General features: G+C 35.3%; 1 protein-coding gene and 1 pseudogene across 1 annotated transcript in view; both read right to left on the bottom strand.

Annotated features, from left to right (window-relative positions):
- Positions 1 to 22,089, bottom strand: part of LOC126768923 (set1/Ash2 histone methyltransferase complex subunit ASH2) — a 437,703-nt gene that overhangs the window by 207,497 nt on the left and 208,117 nt on the right. The window lies entirely within an intron of this gene.
- On the bottom strand, positions 15,328 to 16,189 carry LOC126769245 (uncharacterized; annotated as a pseudogene).

The following is a 22,089-nucleotide window of genomic DNA, read 5'->3' as shown; positions in this document are numbered from 1 at the left end:
CCAGCAGTGGGACATTCACAGGCTGTTACTAGTGTGAGCATGATTATTTGCTTGTTACGCTGTCATGACGTAACTACTTATTCGATCATCATTAAATTTTGCATACACGTTGTAAAGGGTTCAGATTAGAACATAGTGTATCTACAACCCCTAATCCCACTCGGGGTAAGCCGTGGGCGGAAAATCGCTTACTTTTAAACAGGTTCAACAAGATTTCCTTATTCAGAATATATTTCAATCATTTTACATAACATTACATGGTTTGTTTTGTGTATATATAAGTATTTGTGTTATATAAGTTCTTAATGAGAAATAAAGTTTCTTTAAACCGATATATATAAAGTACTAATATAAAAAATAATTGTTAAATATATTTACGGTATATCTTTAGGGGATAGTAGTTAGATTTTATATAATTATATACATGAATGAACGACTAATTGACTAATAAAGACGTAAACATCGCTTTGTTTTATATTTTCACTGGTCACAGGGCTTTGTGCAAGCTCATCTGGGTAGGTACCATCCACTCATCAGATATTCTACCGCAAAACAGAAGTATTTTGTATTGTTGTGTTCTGGTTTGAAGGGTGAGTGAGCCAGTGTAATAAATACAGGCGCAAGGGACCTAACATCTTAGTTCCGAAGGTCGGTAGCGCTTTGGAGATGTAAGCGATGGTTAACATTTCTTACAATGTCAATGTCTATGGTCGTTGGGGATCACTCGTACTCCTATGTATACCTATCTCCTACCTATACGTAAAAAAAAATATCAGGTCGGTCGACGTTGATGTCGACCACCGTAAAAAATCGATAATAGGAGGTTTAATTAAATATTATGTTATTTATTTCAACGAAAAGCATTAGATTGCATTTCATAAAGAGGTTAATACCTTTCACAGATAATATAGAATTTAAGTTAAAAATTCAATCATATACTTAACTCGATAACAAAGAGATAATATGACAACAAACTTTCATCGTAACTAAGTTATACGGTATCTTCATGTTCTTTACGACTTTTTCATTTAACGAGTACTCATGTGCCGGATATAATACGCGGAGTTCATTTAATGTTTATACCTCACGGTATGCTTAAAAAACCGTATAACATAAACGAATTCTTAGGACGTAAAAATGCCATCCACATTTATAAGAAAACGCATAGTTAGCGTGTATCATTCGTCAAAAAGGCTTCATGTAATAACAGCTTAAAAAAATAAATTAAACAAAAGTTACTTATTCGCTAGAAATATCATTTATTAATCTATACGAGAGACGAGTGCAAGCTCGTCTGGGTAGGTACCACCCATTCATCAGATATTCTACCGCAAAACAGCAGTACTTGATATTGTTGTGTTCCGATTTGAAGGGTGAGTTAGCCAGTGTAATACAGGCACAAGGGACATAACATCTTAGTTCCCAAGCTTGGTGGCGCATGGGTGATGTAAGCGATGGTTAACATTTCTTACAATGCCAATGTCTATGGGCGTTGGTGACCACTTACCACCAGGTGGCCCATATGCTCGTCCGCCTTCCTATTCTATAAAAAAAACTATACTAATATTATAAATACAAAAAACACGACAGAGTTACTGTCTGTCTGTCTATAACGCTTTCACATTTAAACGCTGAAAAGATTTTGATAGAATTTTAAAGGAAGCAAGCTTGAACCTCAAGGAGTCCTTCCTTGAGGTTCAATTAACATTTTTGTACCTAACATGACCCACCCTACTAGACGGTAGAAGTCTTGGGCGAAAACTAGTAATCTTATATTAGTAGTAGTAAAATTATAAAATCAGAAAAACACACTCAAATTTAGAGCACACAGCATAGACCAGCGTATACAATTTTTAAAAGAGGTCTTTTAGGAGTGATTAGCCTGTATCCTCATGAAAGCGAGTTCATAAAAAGCTACATTCACACAATTGAAATTTAAATATCTGAATAGACGCTCGGACTATAATGGATGAAAAAGTTTTGTTTTTTTTTGTTTTAATTTCCTTTTTTATCTAATAAATTACCCTCATGAAATTGAATTATCAGAAAGGGCTTATTTCGAAACTTGATTTTTTGTGACGTTCACATACAGAAAAAATTTGGTGTAACAACCAAAATAAATATTTTATACTGCTATGTTCCAATTTGAAGGGTAAAACTTATAACCAGGTAACCTTATTGTATATTTTGCCATTTTGAAATAGATAAAATATTTTAAAAGTGTTATTATTTTACGAATTACTAAAGGCGTGTATTCTAAAAACAAATCGATTTTCTAATTTATAATTATTCAAAAAAAAAAACAAAATACTTCTTTCAATATTGAAGCATCATACTTACTTTGACACTACTAGAAACTACCATCGGTTCGGAAATGAAACACCTAGCCCTGAGAAGAACCGGCGAAAAATACTCAGGGTTTATATTGGTACGTATTTCTAAAAACACTACACGAACATTGTAACACAAATTCCTAATGACGCACATCGTTGCTATCGATGTCCTACGATAATAAAACGGCAATTTCGGTTACGGATCAAACCTAACAAAACAACGTGAATCGTGTTTCCAAAAACTTGAGCAACGCTATAAAAACAAAATACGGAATCCTAAGATGACGAGACCTTTGTGTTTTCATCAAAGAATTGTATATCGTGGTTATTTTTTTTTATGTCATCAGTAATTCTGGTTAGCATTTCTCTCATCGGCTTTTATGGAGAGAATTTTCGTGGATCATTACATGATATTGCCGTGCCGTTTGTGTAACAGGAAGGGAATTTATTTTACGGCTAATTATAGCATAGTAATTATTTTATTTCCTGTATTTATATTAATATCTTAACGAATATTATAAATGGGTGAGTGAGTTTGTTTGCTTGTTACGTCTTAACTAATCAACCGATCATCATGAGATTTCGCAAACTCGTTATCTCGGGTTTTGAAAAAATGCATAAAGTACAAAATACTTGAGACGAATACTCATCCTTCAAACGTGGGAAAAATCGTGGGCGCACTAGTACACTTGTAATAGAAAAAAAAACAATATTTTTTCTATTTTAAGGAGTAAGCATGGAGCGGCCTGAACGATAATAAAAGTGAAGTACTAACATAGCTAATTGAACTACCTCATTAGTTAAGCTCATATTTGGAAAGTATATGCTTTAGGTTAGATTTATTAGGTTTTATTGGAGTAAAAACTTGAAACGGTATCGCAATTTGAGAAAGAACCAAATAAATGACATATTCAAAGTAAAGTAAGAAGTCCAATCTTTTAGACGGCGTGTTTTTGCTATAAATTTGTAATGAGTATTTTTTTTATTTTGTATATTATAAAAATCTCTGTACATTGTTTCAACAAATATATATATATATATATATATATTTGTTGAAACAATGTTGAAATATATATATATATATATATATATATATATATATATATATATAGTAAAATAATAGTAAATGTAGTAATATAAAAACGTAAAATAACCGTCTGTAAATGTACCACTACTGGGCTAAGGCCGCATCTGCATTTTAGGCGAAGGTTTGGAGCTTACTCCACAGTTTCAATGTGGGTCAGTGGACAAACGTGTCAGATTTTCGTCGTCACATGCAAGCTTCCTCACAATGTTTTTCTTCACCGCCGAGCATGAGATAAATTATAAGCACAAATTAAGCACTTGCATGGGCCCTCTCGCCTTAGTGTTACTCAAAATCAAATTGATTTGATGGATTTCATTACTGTCTTTATCTAAATTATATTTAAAAAAAACATATATAAAGTAATATCGCACGATAATTATTATATTTCAAACAAATAAGCGTTGAGGTTTATAATTATTAACTGAATATTTTATTAAATTATTTGTTTAATTAGATATGTCATTTGTGACATGTTTTAGCCATTTTATAAAATATGTTATTATAATTAAATATATACGATATTTAATTTTATAAATATCTCTGAATTTTACTCTGGTTGAAATCAGTAAAACTATTTTTCCACCAACCCGCATTGGAGCAGCGTGGTGGAATAAGCTCCAAACCTTCTCCTCAAAAAGGGAGAGGAGGCCTTAGTCCAGCAGTGGGACATTTGCAGCCTGTTACTATACTATATTAAATTGCGATAGTATTTGAATATAAAGTAAAAAATAAATTAATTTATAATTCACAAATATTTAGTATAAAGCCTCATGAGAGATCTGATAAATTAAAAGTTAGTTCTGAGGTTCAATCTTAACTAGCTATCCTAAGGACGCTTTAAGATTTAATTCGATATACCATTAAATGCCATATAAAAACATCTATTACGTGTATATCTTTAAATAGTCCAGGTTTAATAGCATACGCGACATAAAGCAATACAAAAAGGTAGAATATATTCACTCATTGGTAAAATAATTGATCAAGAGGACGTGTTATCTAGTTATAACTGGTTAGCACCGAATTTTACCAGTAAAATTTATGTGAGCGGAATAATTGTAGCGTGTAACTTGCTCCGTGCTACAAATAGCTAATAGACGCTGAGATAAAAGATAACAACAGAAGCGAGGAGGAAGGAGAGATAAATATAGCGAGAATAGAGCTCTATGGTATAAATCGAGCATACGGTACTTTAAGATTAATACGGCCAAGCCTCCCTCGATATTTGCGGCGATTGAAAGTAAATTGAAACCGTATTATTTCCCATGAGAATTTTCCTTGATTACTATAACAGTATATTTTGTTGTTTCATGTTTAATAATAATCAGAACTAACAATAAATATACGGATAAAAAAAAACTAAACGATGATTTATTTGATTCTGCTGTTTACTTCAATATAAAAATTAAAAGCAATAAAAATATCGACAATTTAATCATTGAAGCTATTGTGTTTTCATAACGCGACGTCAGGTAAATATTTAATTTAAAGCGAAAAGGCGACCACAAAAGTTAAACTATTTTATGATTTCAAGCGAAATCATATCCACAATGATATTATAAGCAAATAAATTTTAACTGTATACATTAAATTATATTATAATCGATAAGCCTTGCAATGTATGCCCCAAGCCTATTTCTTCTTAGAAAGGACCAAATTATGAAGCTTATTAATCTCTCCGGATCTTAATATTCACGTCACTTAACAGCGCCTGATTAAAATTTTCCCTCCGAAAAGGTTTGACGATAAAACCCAAATGTTGCCGCGTCAATTTCATAAGGCGTTTGATGACAGAGAAGCCTTCGACAAAACCAGTTTTGAAACACATCAGCCAGTATAGAATAAATCATGATTTATTTTTACAAAAGTAAAATTTATTAAATTTGGCCGCTTTTTATATTTTTCCTCGAGAATATTATTTTGAGCCAATATCATATTTACAATATAAAATATATCGTATTTCAAACAAGAATTTACGTAATTATCACGCCAAAGGGATAAATAAATTAATAAAACAATTAAGCTTATAAGCAACATCAAATCTGATACCGTTGATAACGGTATCAGATTTGATATTATAAGCACAGATTCATAATAATAAGTTGGTTCATTTCATATACACATTGTTTTTATTCTATATCGCACACAGTGTACCAAACTTATGCTCTAAAAAAATAACGTCTAAACCTAAGGTGAGCCAACTTTTCCAGGCAGCCTTTATAAAAGTATCCCAGGACGAAAAAAATCTTTAACAGTGTACACATAATTAACAATAATGCTATACTACCATTTTTATGACAACAACTTAAGCCAACAAATGTCGATCTATAAGAAACAGCCATTATTTTTATTGTGTGTGGGATACATGTCATGCGAATGAATCTCATCATACATAATACGCGGTCTATCTCCCGATTTTTTTCTCCGGTGCCGAGCGCGAACTGAATTATAAGTTATAAAGACAAATTAAGAACATAAAAACTCCATGATTGCCTTGTATTAAGAATAAAAATTGGTTATTAATATTCGGTTTATGTCGGACACAGGTAGGCACAAAAAATTAAATATAACTAATAGTGAAAATTAAAAAAAATCTATTATTTTCCATCCATAACTGACAATTTCATCTATATTATATATATTATAAATGTGTCTGTCTGTTACGCTTTCACGCCTGAACCACTGAAACGAATTTGATGAAATTTGGAATGAAGCTTTATAATACCTAAGGACGAACCTTTTTATATTTCGAATACTTGCAACATACTAACACGCGAACGAAGCCACTGGCAAAACTAATTTTCTATAAAATAACTTACTAAAACAAGATAAAAATCAGAGAAAAGGTCATCATAATATTTAAAAAAAAATTAAGCAACTTACAGCCGAGATAGCCTAGTGATTAGAACGCGTGGATCTTAACCGATGATCGTGGGTTCAAACCCGGGCAAACAGCACTGAATTTTCATTTGTTTAATTTGTGTTTATAATTCACCTTGTGCTTGACGGCGAAGGAAAACATCGTGAGGAAACCTGCAGGTTTCTAATTTCATTCATTCATTCAAATTCTGCCACATGTGTATTCTGCCAACCCGCATTGGAGCAGCGTGGTGGAATAAGCTCCAAACCTTATCCTCAAAAGCGAGAGGAGGCCTTAGTCCAAATAGAAAGTAGAAGTGATCATTATTAGATTCGTGTCTTCTAACCATTGGTCATCCTTAATTTTATGAATATGTTTGTTAATATGGGATTATGATGTCAAATATATTGTAATATTAACAAGCTACATTGACTATGTGATTTTTCTTCGTTTGCGCTCAGAAATGGCCTCATTCCGCACGCTGCCAATATCGACGTGTTTGTCGAGTGTGAAAAATTCGTTAACGCCGTAAGTTTCGCAGCTTAATCTCGAAATTGCGAAAATTTCAGAAAAATATGCCTCAGAGATTAAGTTACCGTCGGCTTTAATGCAATAATTTCTTTGTGTATTTTTATTTTTTTACATATTTCTAAATAAATAATGGAAATATATATAAAATACTTATTACGCTTTCATGTCTTAACTACACAAACTATGAAATTTTCATTCACAGTGTCAGAGGTATATAACTATGATGTTTTCAGTAAAATTATAATTACTATTTTCGTATGGTTAAACGGTTTGTTGAACCAGTGCAATTACAGGCACAAAAGACGTAACATCTTACGAGAAGTGTAAGTTCGCGCACCCCCTACCTAGCACTGACAGTGTCCTGATTTTCTCAAACGAGCCTTCCAAAATAAAGAAAGGATCATGTTATCTACATGAATCAAAAGAAATTCAAAAATAACATTCATTCATATAATCTACTGGTATTACCATAATGTACTGGTGGCAGGGCATTGTGCAAACTCGTCTGGGTAGGTACCACCCACTCATCAGATATTCTACCGCAAAACATCAGTACTTTGTATGGTTGTGTTCCGGTTTGAAGGGTGAGTGAGCCAGTTTAATTACAGGCACAAGGTAATAAGGTAACATAAAAATCTTAGGCCCAAGGTTGGTGGCGCATTGCCTATGTAGGCGATTGTTAACATTTCTTATAATGCAAATACCTAAGGGCGTTGGTGACCACTTACCATCAGGTCCATAAAATCGTCCGACTTTCTATTCTATAAAAAAAATATGTAATATTCTGAATTGTTCTATAATAATTAAAAACGTTTTTAATGTAGATTATTCAAGGAGTGTCTTTTATCTCTAACAATAGTGTTTAATCACGACGCTGGCGTCGGTCCAAGAATTTCGGAGCCGTGAACTAACTGACCGCAAATCAGATGACCTAAGTGAACTGAATATTCTTTTATATTTTTACATCTTTTTAATTTTATCGCCCAGATCAAGCCTTGGTCGTGTATAAAATTAGCTTAATAGATTGTGAAACCACCCTGTAGTTTAAAAATATCTTTGACTTATATTTAAAGCGTACGTTTTTGAAATGAAAATTTATTGATCTATTATTCATTGATTCGAACTGCCATTTGAATCTGAATAAGGCCGAGATTTATGATCTTCTTTATGATGAAGCTGTTTGATAATAAAACAAAAAATAAAAAAATCCAGAACAAAAAGTAGGTAAACAGTAAATAATATCAGTGAAATTGTGTTCACTTCCTAATTGGACATTTATCTCTATTTGACGCACAGCCTAATGCACGAATCAGATAACCACATCCATCAGTCAAAATACTCTTCATTAGTATCCGTGACGTGAGTACAGTATGTGTTTCAATCAATCTTTGAGTTAACACAATTGATGTATTTGAATCCATTTTATTAATGAAACTTTTAACAACGAGTGAATTCACCGTAAAAAAACTAACCTTAAAACTTATCTCTGGCTGTTTTTTGTCAAAAGATGTCGTAACTATATTTGCACAACAACACAAACACAGACACGCATAGAGACACGCACTCTCATACACACACACAATATTTAACATATTAGAAAATGAAAGTATAACATATTAAATTTCATTTAAGTATAAAAAAAAAACATTACTAATTAACGTGTTTTTGGTATTAAGCTTAATAATGTGATTATAATTCATCTCGTGCTTTACGGTGAAGGAAATTCTTCTCCTCAAAAAGGTAGAGGAGGCTTTTAGCCTAGCAGTGGAACATTCACAGGCTGTTACGGATTACGGATGTGTTTTCTGTTTGAAGTGAGCAAAGTCGCCTGACATAGAGGTTTAAAATCTCAGCGTCTATACGCTTAAATAACATCCTTATTAATGTTGCTAATGTAATGTTATTTGTTTATTACAATTGTTCTACATTACTATGCAATAAAGTATATTTTATTATTATTAAAAGCAATGTCCTGATTAACTAATTCTCAATGCGCAGTTAAAATTCTAAGATACAGATAATTCGAGAGCTTCGTATATTCGTATGTTGAGTTCGACTATAAAAAGTTTCGCTGGCATAAATTAATTATATAAACAAATGAACGTAATCTCTCTAACAGGTTTTGACTGATAACTATGCCCATACCGACTCTAAAATATTTGACAAAATTCACGCGCTGAAGACACACCGTTGCTATAATTTTTTTTCTAACTACCACTAGCTACAATAAGTAGTATATACGTCATATATCATCAATATATAAACATATAAACATACATTACAATATGACAATGCATGGGAGCCCAACAATATTAGCACAAACGTGTGGGTACGGCTTTATGCAACTTTATCCAAGTACGTCTAACCGTCTCATAAGTTCCCGTTAAAATGAAAATTCATATTACGATTGGGCGAGTGTACCAGTATAATTATAATCACATGGAACATATGCTATGTTTTTTTTATAGAATAGGAAGGCGGACGAGCATATGGGCCACCTGATGGTAAGTGATCACCAACGCCCATAGACATTGGCATCGTAAGAAATGTTAACCATCGCTTACATCACCAATGCGCCACCAACCTAGGGAACTAAAACGTTAAGTCTCTTGTGCCTATAATTACACTGGCTCACTCACCCTTCAAACCGGATCACAACAATACCAAGTACTGTTGTTTTGCAGTAGTATATCTGATGATTGGGTGGTACCTACCTAGACGAGCTTGCACAAAGCTTTACCACTTTTACCTTATTACTTACCTACTACTTAACTTGGTAGAAGTTTACCATCTCTTGACATTGTCTGTATACAATCAACAGCCAATCGTTGTCCACTGCTGAACATAGGCCTCTCCCAAGGTGCGCCAAAGCTCCCTGTCCTCCGCCTTCCGCATCCAGTTGGTGCCCGCCACCTTCTTAAGGTCGTCGGTCCACCTGGCTGGAGGGCGCCCTACGCTGCGCTTGCCGATTCGCGGTCTCCACTCTAGGACTCGTCTGCTCCAACGGCCATCGGTCCTACGACATACGTGACCAGCCCACTGCCACTTCAGCCTGCTAATTTTGCAAGCTATGTCGGTGACTCCGGTTCTTTTCCGGATAATCTCATTTCTGATCTTATCCTTCAAAGATACTCCGAGCATAGCTCGCTCCATAGCACGCTGAGCGACTTTGAATTTGTGGACTAGTCCCGCAGTTAGTGTCCACGTTTCGGCACCGTATGTCATGGCAGGTAAGACGCATTGGTTGAAGACTTTCGTCTTCAAACATTGCGGTATAGACGACTTGAGGACTTGACGAAGGTTGCCAAATGCTGCCCATCCCAAGCGAATTCTTCAATCGGCTTCCTTCTCGAAGTTGTTCCTACCGACTTGTATTATCTGTCCTAGGTAGGTATATTCACTAACAACTTCGAGAGGTTTCCCCTCGACGTATATCGGTCCCGGCACGACATGCCTATTGAACATGACCTTGGTCTTGTCCAAGTTCATACCGAGACCGACACACCGGGAAGACTCGCCTAGGCTACGCAGCATTTCGGTGAGTTGTTCCAGCGACTCTGCTATGATGACGATATCGTCGGCAAATCGAAGGTGTGAGATGTACTCGCCGTTTACATTGACTCCATACCTAGTCCAATCCAGCGTTTTGAAAACGTCTTCCAGTTTTGAAAAACGTTTTGAAAATGTCTGTATACATTTATAGAAATTTCCGTAGTGGAGTAGCGTGTGTAATCAAACTCCGTAACTTTAATTTAAACCGGAAAGGAGGCTACTTTTTAATGTACTTTTAAATATTGTGTTCTATATAAAAGTAACGACCGATATAATTTTTCGTTTGAATTAATTATTAAATAAAAATTGCTTCATAATTTTTAATCTATCTGGAGAAGTAAAGAAGGGATTGCGTATGAATAAAGAATAAAGAATTTCTGTAACAAATATATCCAGCATAATCTAAACATTGTACAGTTCAAAACACGAACTATACTCTGCGGAATTGTGTCTCTTATCAAATTTAATTGACGAAGAAAACATTCTTGCATTGTTATAAAATAATAGTTAAATGTAACGAATGAAACGGCATACAATCTCAAAGGTTGATAAAGTAAGAAATATTTGTAGAAACATTTGTTTTAGATAAAAAGTAAATTTATAAATATAATATTTATTTATATTTTATTTTTAATTTATTTTTTATTTATTTGTTTTAGTTTGAGCGATGTATATTTATGATTTAATCTGTTGCAAAAATTCATTTATTTATTTATATCATCGGGAAGAAACATTAAGAGTTCTTGATGGATTGTCATTCCAGCGATCTATTAAGATGATGGAATACAGAATACACCTGTTTACACTACAATTATGCTTTGTGTCAGTTGTAGTGTCAGGTTGATATAGAAACATTTTCGCATTATATATTATCTGTATATGATAACAATTTCTTTCGAAACATGCATATTTTCTTTATTTATTTGCGTTCATGTCGAACTACTGTATACTTTGGTCAAGAGATAGACAGCCATCAACATTCCACCTGTCTGTTAAGCGTATTTATTTCAGAATCTTATACTGTTACCTATACCCTTTTAAACATGTCTTTGACAAATCTAACCATATATTTTGACGTGGAATATCACTTGACGTGTCTTGCTGGTAAGACCGATTTGCATGCCGTGACGGCAAACGACATGACTCTCTCATGCTGTCATATCCACTTCGTCGCCGTACTCTCTATTCCGCGTGGACTATATACTAAAAATACATATTTATTTATTGAAACTGCGCTTTATTTATATTACTTTATATTTATATATTGTTTTTTTTTTAATTATAAATTCTCTCAATAACCATCAATTTCGATATTTCACTTCTGCCTAGCTTCTCTTGATGGCCAAGTTTTCTTATGCCTTTTAGCCATCATCACTCAAGCCAATGCTTCTTCTAATAATCATATAACATTCATCCTTTCACATGACCATATCTTTGTATGGTAATTATCATTATAATTCCATCCCATGATAACTTAGTTAACGGTAAAAAAATAATAAATGGCTATCATTTATTATTATTTTTATTATTATTCGCTTTTATTCAAGTATATTTTACCGAACCAATAAAATGCCAGGACATTATTTAACTTTAAGAGGCGAGACAGTTACATTAAGCGTCTACAAGTGAGGACCTCGGGCATATTTACGGCTCTGACCATCGTCTCGGTGGATTCTTAAAAGAAAATGGAAGACATACGAGTTTGATGCTAAGTTGAATTTACACCGTCGACGTTAGGGCCGCCAGCTCACAATGTATTCCCGCAACGGTGGCTCTCAAACTTTACGTGCAACTATCACGTGACATTAAAATCATTCCATATTTGAAAATAAACTACATGCTATATATGTTTACAAATTACGGGGGACTTATAAAGCCTATGTTTTCAATTATTGTAATTAGCTATTACCCTGATTAGTCCTGTGCTCAAAAGTTGTCTGGATTAAATCTTTAGGCATTATAGTAATAAAACCTGTTAATGATCACTGTGTTTTGAAGTGGTTAATAAGTTTATTTATTATGTCGTGTTTGGCGATGAAGCAAAAAATCGGAAGAATCTTGACGTGAATTAAATACTACCAATGGAGTAACGTGATGTTTTGCTGAGGAGGCTTTTGCGCTTGCATTTTCTTTTACTCAGATCTTTATGAAGATTGAGAACAACTGCCTAACTGTAGTCTTTGGGAATACGCAGAAGTGCTACTCTTATTTCCATACACCGTGACGAGGGAGTTTATTGTTTTTCCAGAATTTATTGCATTCATCGAACACGTATAATGGTCTGAAAACTTGCGCCATATATCAAGATAATTTTATTTACTTATTTATTTAATTTAGGGACAGTAAACAGTTACACTATACATTTTAATGGTTTGTTGAAAAAAATGTTACAATAAATTACTTTTAAGAGTAATTAAGTAAGCAAAGGTACATTTACAACGATTGAGAAAGTATTTTTTATTTACTACTACAGTAACAGCCTGTGAATGTCCCACTGCTGGGCTAAGGTCTCTTCTCTTCCTTTTTTGAGGAGAGGGTTTGGAGCTTGTTCCACCACGCTGCTCCAGTGTGGGTTGGTGGAATACACATGTGGCAGAATTTCAGTGAAATAAAAGCATATTTAAAGAAATAGAATAAAATATCCTTTATTTTATACCAAAATTGTTACATAAACATGTAGTTCTAAACACAAATCGTCATAACGTTGATGACGACGCCCTTAACATAATTTGCGTTAAAGTTGGAGATAAAATATTTCAATAATTAAATTATAAATACAACAAAAAGTAGCAAAAGATTGTATCGTCATACAATGTATACCTTTTGTAACTTTTGTTTCGTTTGTCTTCTTCATTTGATTGTCAAATTACCGATGACAGAAAGAATTATGGGTATGTTCAATTGTTTCCCGTTATATAACGTTTAAATTAGTATGGCCATATTCCAATGATTTGATCAGATTGTCACAGTTTCATTAAAATCAATTCCGCGGTATCTGCGTGAAGCGTTGACAAAGAAATAATGGGAAATATTGCAAATTGTTTTTTGACTTTTGTAGTGACAATTACGCATTTAACTTAACATCCGCTCAATATTACAATACATTAATTGGACATATATTAATGTAAAAAACTTATAGTATGTTATTGAAAATATGTTTTTGTTTCGAAAAAATGATCAATTTTTAAATAAAAACGAGAGATAATTTCGACATAGCTCAGTGGTTGGAACATGTGGTTCGTAATCAAATATCGCAGTTCAAATCCAGGGAAGCAGCACTCTACATATGTGTTAGTTAATTTAAGAATAAACGTGAGCCGCAAGCCCGCATTAGAGCAACACGGTTGACTGCAAATCTACTTAACTCTTTCTAACAGTAAACGCCTATTGGCGTCATAACAATTACTGAGCTAATATGTTTTGTGTACTATTCTTCTGTGTTAACACTGTACACAAGAAACAATAGCTCAGTAATTGTAACACAAAAGTGGCCGGCCCAGCAGGATTAATGGGGTGATAATTTATTTCATTGAAATTCATATATAAGCTCATAAATTCTCATAAGCATTATGTCTCAGTAGACTTCATGCTTCCATTTTGCCGATGTCAGGCCTGCGTCAATCACGCTGTGGTCTCGGCGGGGACGCCCTATTTTACGAACTAATGCAGTAGTTGGTGGAAATAAATATTTTTGCCATGGTTCCACGGATATTTGATTTAGTCCACAATTCAAATCTTATATAAATAAAAGTATTATGTGATGGTTTTGAAGGGTTTATGGTTCATTCAGTAGTAGTAGAATTAATAGTTTGAATATTTTTACTAATATTCAGACTAAAAATTTTTTTAGGGAATTAAATTCACTCATTGATAGCCTATCTACCCGGCCACCTATTTCATAAATTGAAAAAATTAAATTTTAAGGTCTCATTCAGTCGGGAAACAGTACACTACACTGACTGTAACTGAGACTTTGAGAGCTTATATCAATATAAAGAGTAATTTTTCATTAAAAATATTAAATGTGATTAAAAAAGAGAGCTAAGCAGCTCTTTCCTACTTCATCATCATCACCCTTTTCGCGTCCACTGCTGGACGTAGGTATCTCCAATGGCACGCCACTGAGCTCGATTTTCAGCTCTTAATCTTCAACCGCTGCCAGCCAACCTTGCGTATATCGTCACTCCACCTAGCTGGAGGGTGTCCTACGCTACGTTTGTCAAGGCGTGGTCTCCACTCCAGAACGTGTCTACTCCAACGGTCGTCGGTTCTGCGACATATGTGTCCAGCCCACTGCCACTTCAGCTTACTAATCCTTTGGGCTGTGTCGATAACCTTGGTTCTCTGTCGAATCACCACATTTGGGATTCGATCCTTCAGAGAAACTCCGAGCATAGCCCTCTCCATAAAATGATGGACCAAACGCACTGTCAGTGTCCACGTCTCGGCTCCGTAGGTCATAACCGGTAAGACGCACTCGTTGAAGACTTTTGTCTTCAAGCATTGCGGTATTCGTGACGAAAAGACTTGACCGAGTTTTCTATACGCTGCCAAGCCCAGCTGTACTCTTCTTCGTGCATCCCCCTCGAAGTGCTTTCGAACCAATTGCAAAGTTTGCCCAAGGTACACATACTCCTGAACAACTTCGAGAGGAACTCCGTTAAGAGCTATTGGTTCCGGACTGACGTGTTCGCTGAACATTATCTTGTTTTTTTTTCCAAGTTCATCCGGAGACCAATTTGAGCAGAAGAATCAGCCAGGCTGCTCAGCATATATTGCATGTCCTACACGGTTTCTGCCACGATGACGATATCGTCTGCAAATCTCAAGTGCGCCATTTATGTTTATGCCCCGCCCTTCCCAGTGCAGCGTCTTGAACATATCCTCTAATGCATTACTGAACAATTTCGGTGAAATGACATCTCCTTGTTCTCTATGCAACTCCTCGATGCAAGAGGATAGGGTCAGACTGCTGATTCTGTACTTTGACGGGCTTTTCCATTTTTAAGTTGCCCCGAAGCCATCACGATTTCGTCTTGGCTTACTTCTGGCAACTCTTCTGTGAAGGGGGCTAAAGTGGCTCTAGGATCCCCAAGGTCGGGTTGAGGATGAGGTGCTACTGATGTATATAATTTACCGTAGAAGTCCTGAACTTCCTTAAGAATCTCGAGCTTAGAGGCGACGACTTTTCCCTTTGAAGTAGTCAGCTTCGTCAGATGGCTTCGACCTAGTTTTTGAACAAAGACTCTCGACCCCCGATTTTGCTCAATCGCTTCTTTTATAGAGCGTGTATTGGAGCTTCGGAGGTCGCGTCTTACTAGCTTTGATATTTTTTTATTAAGATCTGACGAAGTGACTGTAGGGTTTTCATGTCGTTTTCGCATTAGCTCTTGAAACTCTCCCGAAAGTTTGGTCCTCTTGCCGGTGTTTTGCGCTAGATACAATTTCGTCCCCTCGTCTCTAAGGATACCCACCACTTGGTCGAGTTCTTGGTTGATGTCAACATCACTGTTGGTTTCCAAGGCAGCGAATCGGTTTTCCAGTTTTAACTGAAATGTACTAGACTCCACGGCCTGGAGCAATTTTGATCGGAGTGTAGTCCTCATTAGACGGGCACGCTCAAGCTTGTAGTCAATATTTAGAGTGCCTCTTAAGTCGGTGATGACTTCCGGTATTGAACCTTGTGATCACAGAGACATCTCTAAATATTCGCCTCTTGTCCGTCATAATAAAGTCAATCTCGTTTCTTATCACAGCGTCAGGGCTTCGCCACGTCCACTTCCGTACGTACTCCCACTTTAGCGTTGAAGTCCCCCATGACAACATTGAAGTGGGCCTTTTGGGTGGTGTGCAATGCCTTAGAAATGTCTTCATACATTTCTTCCACTGCATCATCCGAGTGTGTCGCAGTCGGTGCGTATACTTGGATAACCTTAAGGTTATACCTCTTGGTGAGTCTGATCACAAGATACGCTACCCTTGCCGACACACTGGAGATTTCTAAGATGTTGTCAGAGAGAGCCTTGTGGATCAAGAACCCGACGCCACCTTGGGATGGTTGGTCTCCCTCTCTGAAGTACATAAGATGGCCTGATTCTAAGGCTATGGTATCCTCTCCCTTTCTTCGGATTTCACATAGCCCCAAAATATGCCACCTTATGTTCCTCAGCTCTTCTTCGAGCAGTGCCAGGTGTTCGACGAGCCGTAGCGTGCGTCCATTATACGTAGCCAGGGTCAGTCGGTGTTGGTGGCCTACCGTAACCCGGGGGTTCTTAGCACCCCCTGCCCCACCCTTACCATGACCGCCGCCTTGGCCAGGAACAGTGGGGTGACCGGGAACTAGGGGCCGTTGCGTATAGGTGTGTGCCATAAAAGGTTTTGCCCGTAATCACCACGCTGGGCAGGCGGGTTGGTGATCGCAGTGCGTAGCTCGTCGTACAGATGACGCTGCTGCCCGTCACCGGTCTGCAGTATTTAGCTACGCCTTAATGGAATGGTTATACCGCGATTAGTCGGTCGCCAGAGCCTCGTTTGTTAATCGGCAGGATGCACCACGTGCAGGTGAGGTTGGCTGGAAACAGCTAGATACAGTTGTGCTCCCTTACATCCCATTCTTCCCCTTTCCTTTCCTTCTTATCTTGCTTAAAATATAAAAAGTAAAAAAATATAACTTTTTATATAATTGTATATATTTAAATATATAAGCTAGCGCTTGACTGTTATCATGATATGATATGATGACTTGATGGAAAGTGATGATACAGTGTAAGATGGAGCGCGCTTGCCTAGAAAGAGTAGAAGTATATACGTAAAGATTCTAGTTGTTTATCACTAAGTGACGTTTAATGTAATTTAAGACAATAGGATAATAGTGACTAATATTGCTCTACCTATTTAAATGTTAATATTAATATAAAAATATGTGGAATGTTATTATAGTGTATTTATTTCCTAAGCATTATAATCCGGATGCAAGGCTAGAGTGAATAGGCGTCCTAAGCAACGGTGTTTATATAACACTGCATCTGAGCCAAAATAACACAGTTAATAGATACTACTAAAATAATAACGCTCTTCCAGGCAACTTTGGGGAAAAGGATATAATCTAGTAACAGTCTAAGATCAAATTGGTTGTAGATATAAGCTGATTTGATGTTCTTCTGGCTAATTTTAACCATTCTAAAACAGCACTTGTGCACTTTCTATTCTCTCGCCCTCATAATCTTAAAGTTCAGAAAAGAACCCCGAAAAGTATTCACTCTACAGACAAGATATTGCTATAAATATTCTCCTTCTTTAAGCGTAACGCTTATGCCAGGAGTGGCGACAATAACTCAAAGGGTCAGCTATTAATTTCTGCTGTAATTTACACATAACAATAGACTCCTTTTTTCTGTGCTAATCTTTATGATCTTGCGTTATTCTTCACTAGGTTTAGATCAGCATATGTAATCTTTCTATCTTGCTGCTGGACAACTATTACATATGTAGCAATATCTAAGAGTAACAGCCTGTGAATACCTCACTGCTGGGTTAAGGCCTTCTCTCCCTTTTTGTGAAGAAGGTATGGAGCTTATTCCTCCACGCTGCTCCAATGCGGGTTGGTGGAATACACATGTGGCAGAATTTCAGTGAAATTAGACACATGCAGGTTTCTTCACGATGTTTTTCTTCACCGTATAGCACGAGATGAATTATAATTACAAATTAAGCATATGAAAATTCAGTGGAAGCACCACTACACAAAACAGCCCGGGTTTGAACCCACGATCATCGTTTAAGATTCACGCGTTCTTACCACTGGGCTATCTTGGCTTATCAACAATATCTATGGTTATTTATATATCAAAAACAAATAAATTAAAACTTCACATATTCACTGAATAGATTTTATACAAATTAGAAAAATTTCAACTGAACAAATACCGCAAATTCATATAACTTTTACAACGTCTGCATACATCAAATTAATTTAAAACTCGCCGACTTCTTGCTGAAAGACGCATTCCTCGCTACCGAAGGTTCAAAGTATTTTATTTTCGAGTGCACTAGTTATTTCGCTAAATGAGCGCCTTCCACTTGTTTATTTCGCCCGAGCGATATTTAACTTTGAATGTTAGACCATTGTCTCGGTGCCTTTTGTTTCTATTGTAGTGCAGACAGTTATTTTTATTACACATTACGTGCACCAACTCAGATATATACAAAGTTATATTATACTCTCGAATATATATTCCAGTATTAGCTTGTATATTTGTATGGAAGTGTATTATTGCGACACATACCCGGTTTTTGTTTTAAGATTTCCCTAAAGATTTTCATAAGGATAATCCCTTAAATGTGAATATGAATATCAGATTTAATATTATACACCACAATAATCAGTTCTTATTTATATCCGGATCTTAAAACGCGATTATTTTTTTCACTGGATCATCTTTTTTTAGTAACAGTTACAATTCTACATACTCAGTTTTATCTTTGATGCAATAAAATCTATAAAACTTTTTAACAATTGTCATAACGTTGTAACGAAATACATGTGGTAAACAAAAAAACCCCAACAAAATTGACCAGTAAAATATTTTGTTGATTTAAAAACTTCAATAAATAAAACAAATATGAAATATCAAGTGTATGCTTGTCTTACTTGTAATAAAAGCATTTTATATTATTTTACAAAAGTGTAGCCATTTTTAATAATGTCAAGATTTAACAAAGTGAATAAACAAATGAACTCAGAGGTCGTGTAAGTTAATTGTGAAAGTAAAAAAATGTAAAACAATGGGTTTTGTTCTTCGGAAGAAATTGCATTTGTTTGTGAACCACGATACAAAAGAAAGTGCTTTATTTTATAAATTACATTTTTAGATATTTTGTGATAATGGACGATGATGATGATGGTGGTGGTCTCTTGACTGATTTCGACACGGTTTACTGCGAAGATCATATTTTAGTGCAAAATTATTGGCACAAACACATTCAATCTTCAATCTCCAATCCCTGATTCCCATAATTCGATGGAACAATAAATCCGATATCACCGGAAATATTTAAAGCACAGGGCAGAAGACTTTCTGAGCTTTCTGAGGCAGATTTTCTCACAGATGGGTAAACACTGTCATCTTCTAAGCCCCGAGCAGCTAATGAGCACTTCGCGTCAGAATAATTGAACATGGTTTTTTATTAGCCTGATGCGGGACTTTAATTTAGAATGTGCAGCCCTATAAACTAGCTTTTCTATCAACTATAAAGTATATTTAATCAATTTCCGAACCGGTGGTATTTAATAAGTGTAGGAAGTAAGTGTAATGCTTCTATATTGAATAAAGTATTTTGATCATTTGATGATATATTTTATAAAAAGTATCTCCATCTGTCTGTATGATAAAAACTTGAGTTCCTCGGGTAAGTGAAATTTCACTATTGTGAACGGTATTTATTCCCAGAGGTTTTGGCGCATGAAACATTGTCGTACGTGCAATGCTTACAAAGTTATGACGATATTTCTATAACTCTCCATCAAAATGACAAGTAAAGGGAAAACTTTGGCGCGTCACGCTTAGCGTATCTAGGCTGGGATCATTGCAAAACCATTTCAAAATTAGCAAATGTATCACGAATTTTAACACAAACATGCACATGCTATATAAAAACATTGGCATTGCAATATTTACTATTCCTTATATTACCAATAACTTACTAACTATGGAAACTACAATCTACTATTATCTGTTATTATGCTAGCTCGCTTATTCTCCGAACTGAGAAAGGACGTTGATGTTTTTCAGAAGAATAATAGCGGAAGTTTTGCAAATGAAGAAGCCCTATCGTTTTGAGCACTGATTAAATGTACATATAGCGTATATAAAATATATTGCTTTCCTGGGACATTTTCACACACGGCCATCTGATCCCAAATTAAGCTTGTACAGAGCTTGTACTATGGAAACCAGACAAAAGGTATACTGCATATACTATTTTTCTTTTTGTAAATACATACTTATATAGATAATTACACCCAGCCTCAGGACAAGCAGACATGTTTATGCACACAAATATCTGTCCTGGGTGGGAATCGAACCCACAACCTTCGGCGTGAAAGGCAAGCATCCACCAACCACGTTAATTGGCTCATCACTAAATATAATAAACAGCTTAAAAGAGATATTTTATTAAAAAAGAAACAAGATCATGAAATGTCAGAAAGTTACCACAGAACAAGATCATGAAATGTCAGAAAGTTATGTGACTCAGTTTTCAACATTAGACGACTTCTTATTTCTAAATATAAAATGACTTCTTCCAGAAAAGCACTGCATATCAGCTTTTATTTTGTTCGATGTTTTCCAAACTATGTTTTATATTATGTAATCATGAAAAAAAATCTAATCACACTTACAACATCGCAACCAAACTGATGCTTAACTTGAGAACAATGACATCAGTCCTTGCAAATGGTCTGAGACGACTAAAATATACCTAAGTTACCAAAGTAAACTTTGGTACACACTTGCTTCAGGATATACAACATACCTAGTATGATATATAATTTAGTAACTGAAGAAAACCTGGCCTGGATATCTTTAACAACTAAGGAGGCAGGCCACGGTACTCAAAAAATATTAGGCTTTTTTGTTGTATTTTTTTTACATACCAACAATTTGATTTGCGCTCAAATAACCGTAAAGGAAGCTCTATTATATTACACAGATTTTCTTTTCCAAGCTACTCAGGCAGGGTTTTTCCAATGTTCATTTGAATTTACAATAAGACGACCACCCACCAACGACGTTTCTGCTACTAACGAGTAAATCAGTTTCAGAGACCCGATGGACTGACACTGTTTAATAGAAACAGAGACAGGCCCTATTTTTAGACTATTTGACACATTAGCCCCCTCAAATTTGAGGGTAACAGTAAAGGCAAGTGATAATAAAGCGCCAATATTCACCTCTAATTGTAACCGTAATAGCCTGTGAATGTCCCACGGCTGGGATAAAGGCCACTCCCTTTTTGAGGAGAAGGTTTGGAGCTTATTCCACCATGCAGCTCGTATGTGGGTCAGTGGAATACACATGAGGCAGAATTTCAGTGAAATTAGATACATGCAGGTTTCCTCACGAAGTTTTCCTTCACCATAAAGCACGAGATGAATTATAATCACAATTTAAGCATATGAAAATTCAGTGGTGCTTGCCCGGGTTTGGACCCACGATCATCGGTTAAGATTTATTGTCCTTATGCTATATATAGTTTGTTTAAAGGATAAAATACAATAAATATATATATAACTTCTTATTTCCCTTATCGACAAGAAGGCTCATTTTTCACCATAGACAAAATGTTGACGTCCTCAATATCTTGTAAGTGAAGTGGTACGTTGACAGGTTTGATATTTAAAAGAAAGCTGCCAACGACTCAGAACGTAACTGTCAAAAATAACAAGGAACTCAGTAATTAGCTTATTTTACTAATTAAATACCTTAATAAATATGATAATATTTATAAAGTTTTAGTTTGATAGCACTTGTATGAAGAATAAAAAATTATAATTGTATAAAAGGCAACACAAATGTTTATTTTTCTTAGCTGTTTAATATGCATAAATTAATCTAATATAATTATGCATATAATCTCACAAGTTCGACCGCTGGAACAAAGTTCATTAAAGGCTTAATAATATTAATTGTTGCTACGTGTTTGCCCTGAACGTCCATAGCACT

The sequence above is a fragment of the Nymphalis io genome, chromosome 6 (assembly GCF_905147045.1).
Source record: "Nymphalis io chromosome 6, ilAglIoxx1.1, whole genome shotgun sequence".
NCBI lineage: Eukaryota > Metazoa > Arthropoda > Insecta > Lepidoptera > Nymphalidae > Nymphalis > Nymphalis io.
Note: the sequence above shows the minus strand (reverse complement) of the source record. Positions and strands in the feature narration are given on the sequence as shown.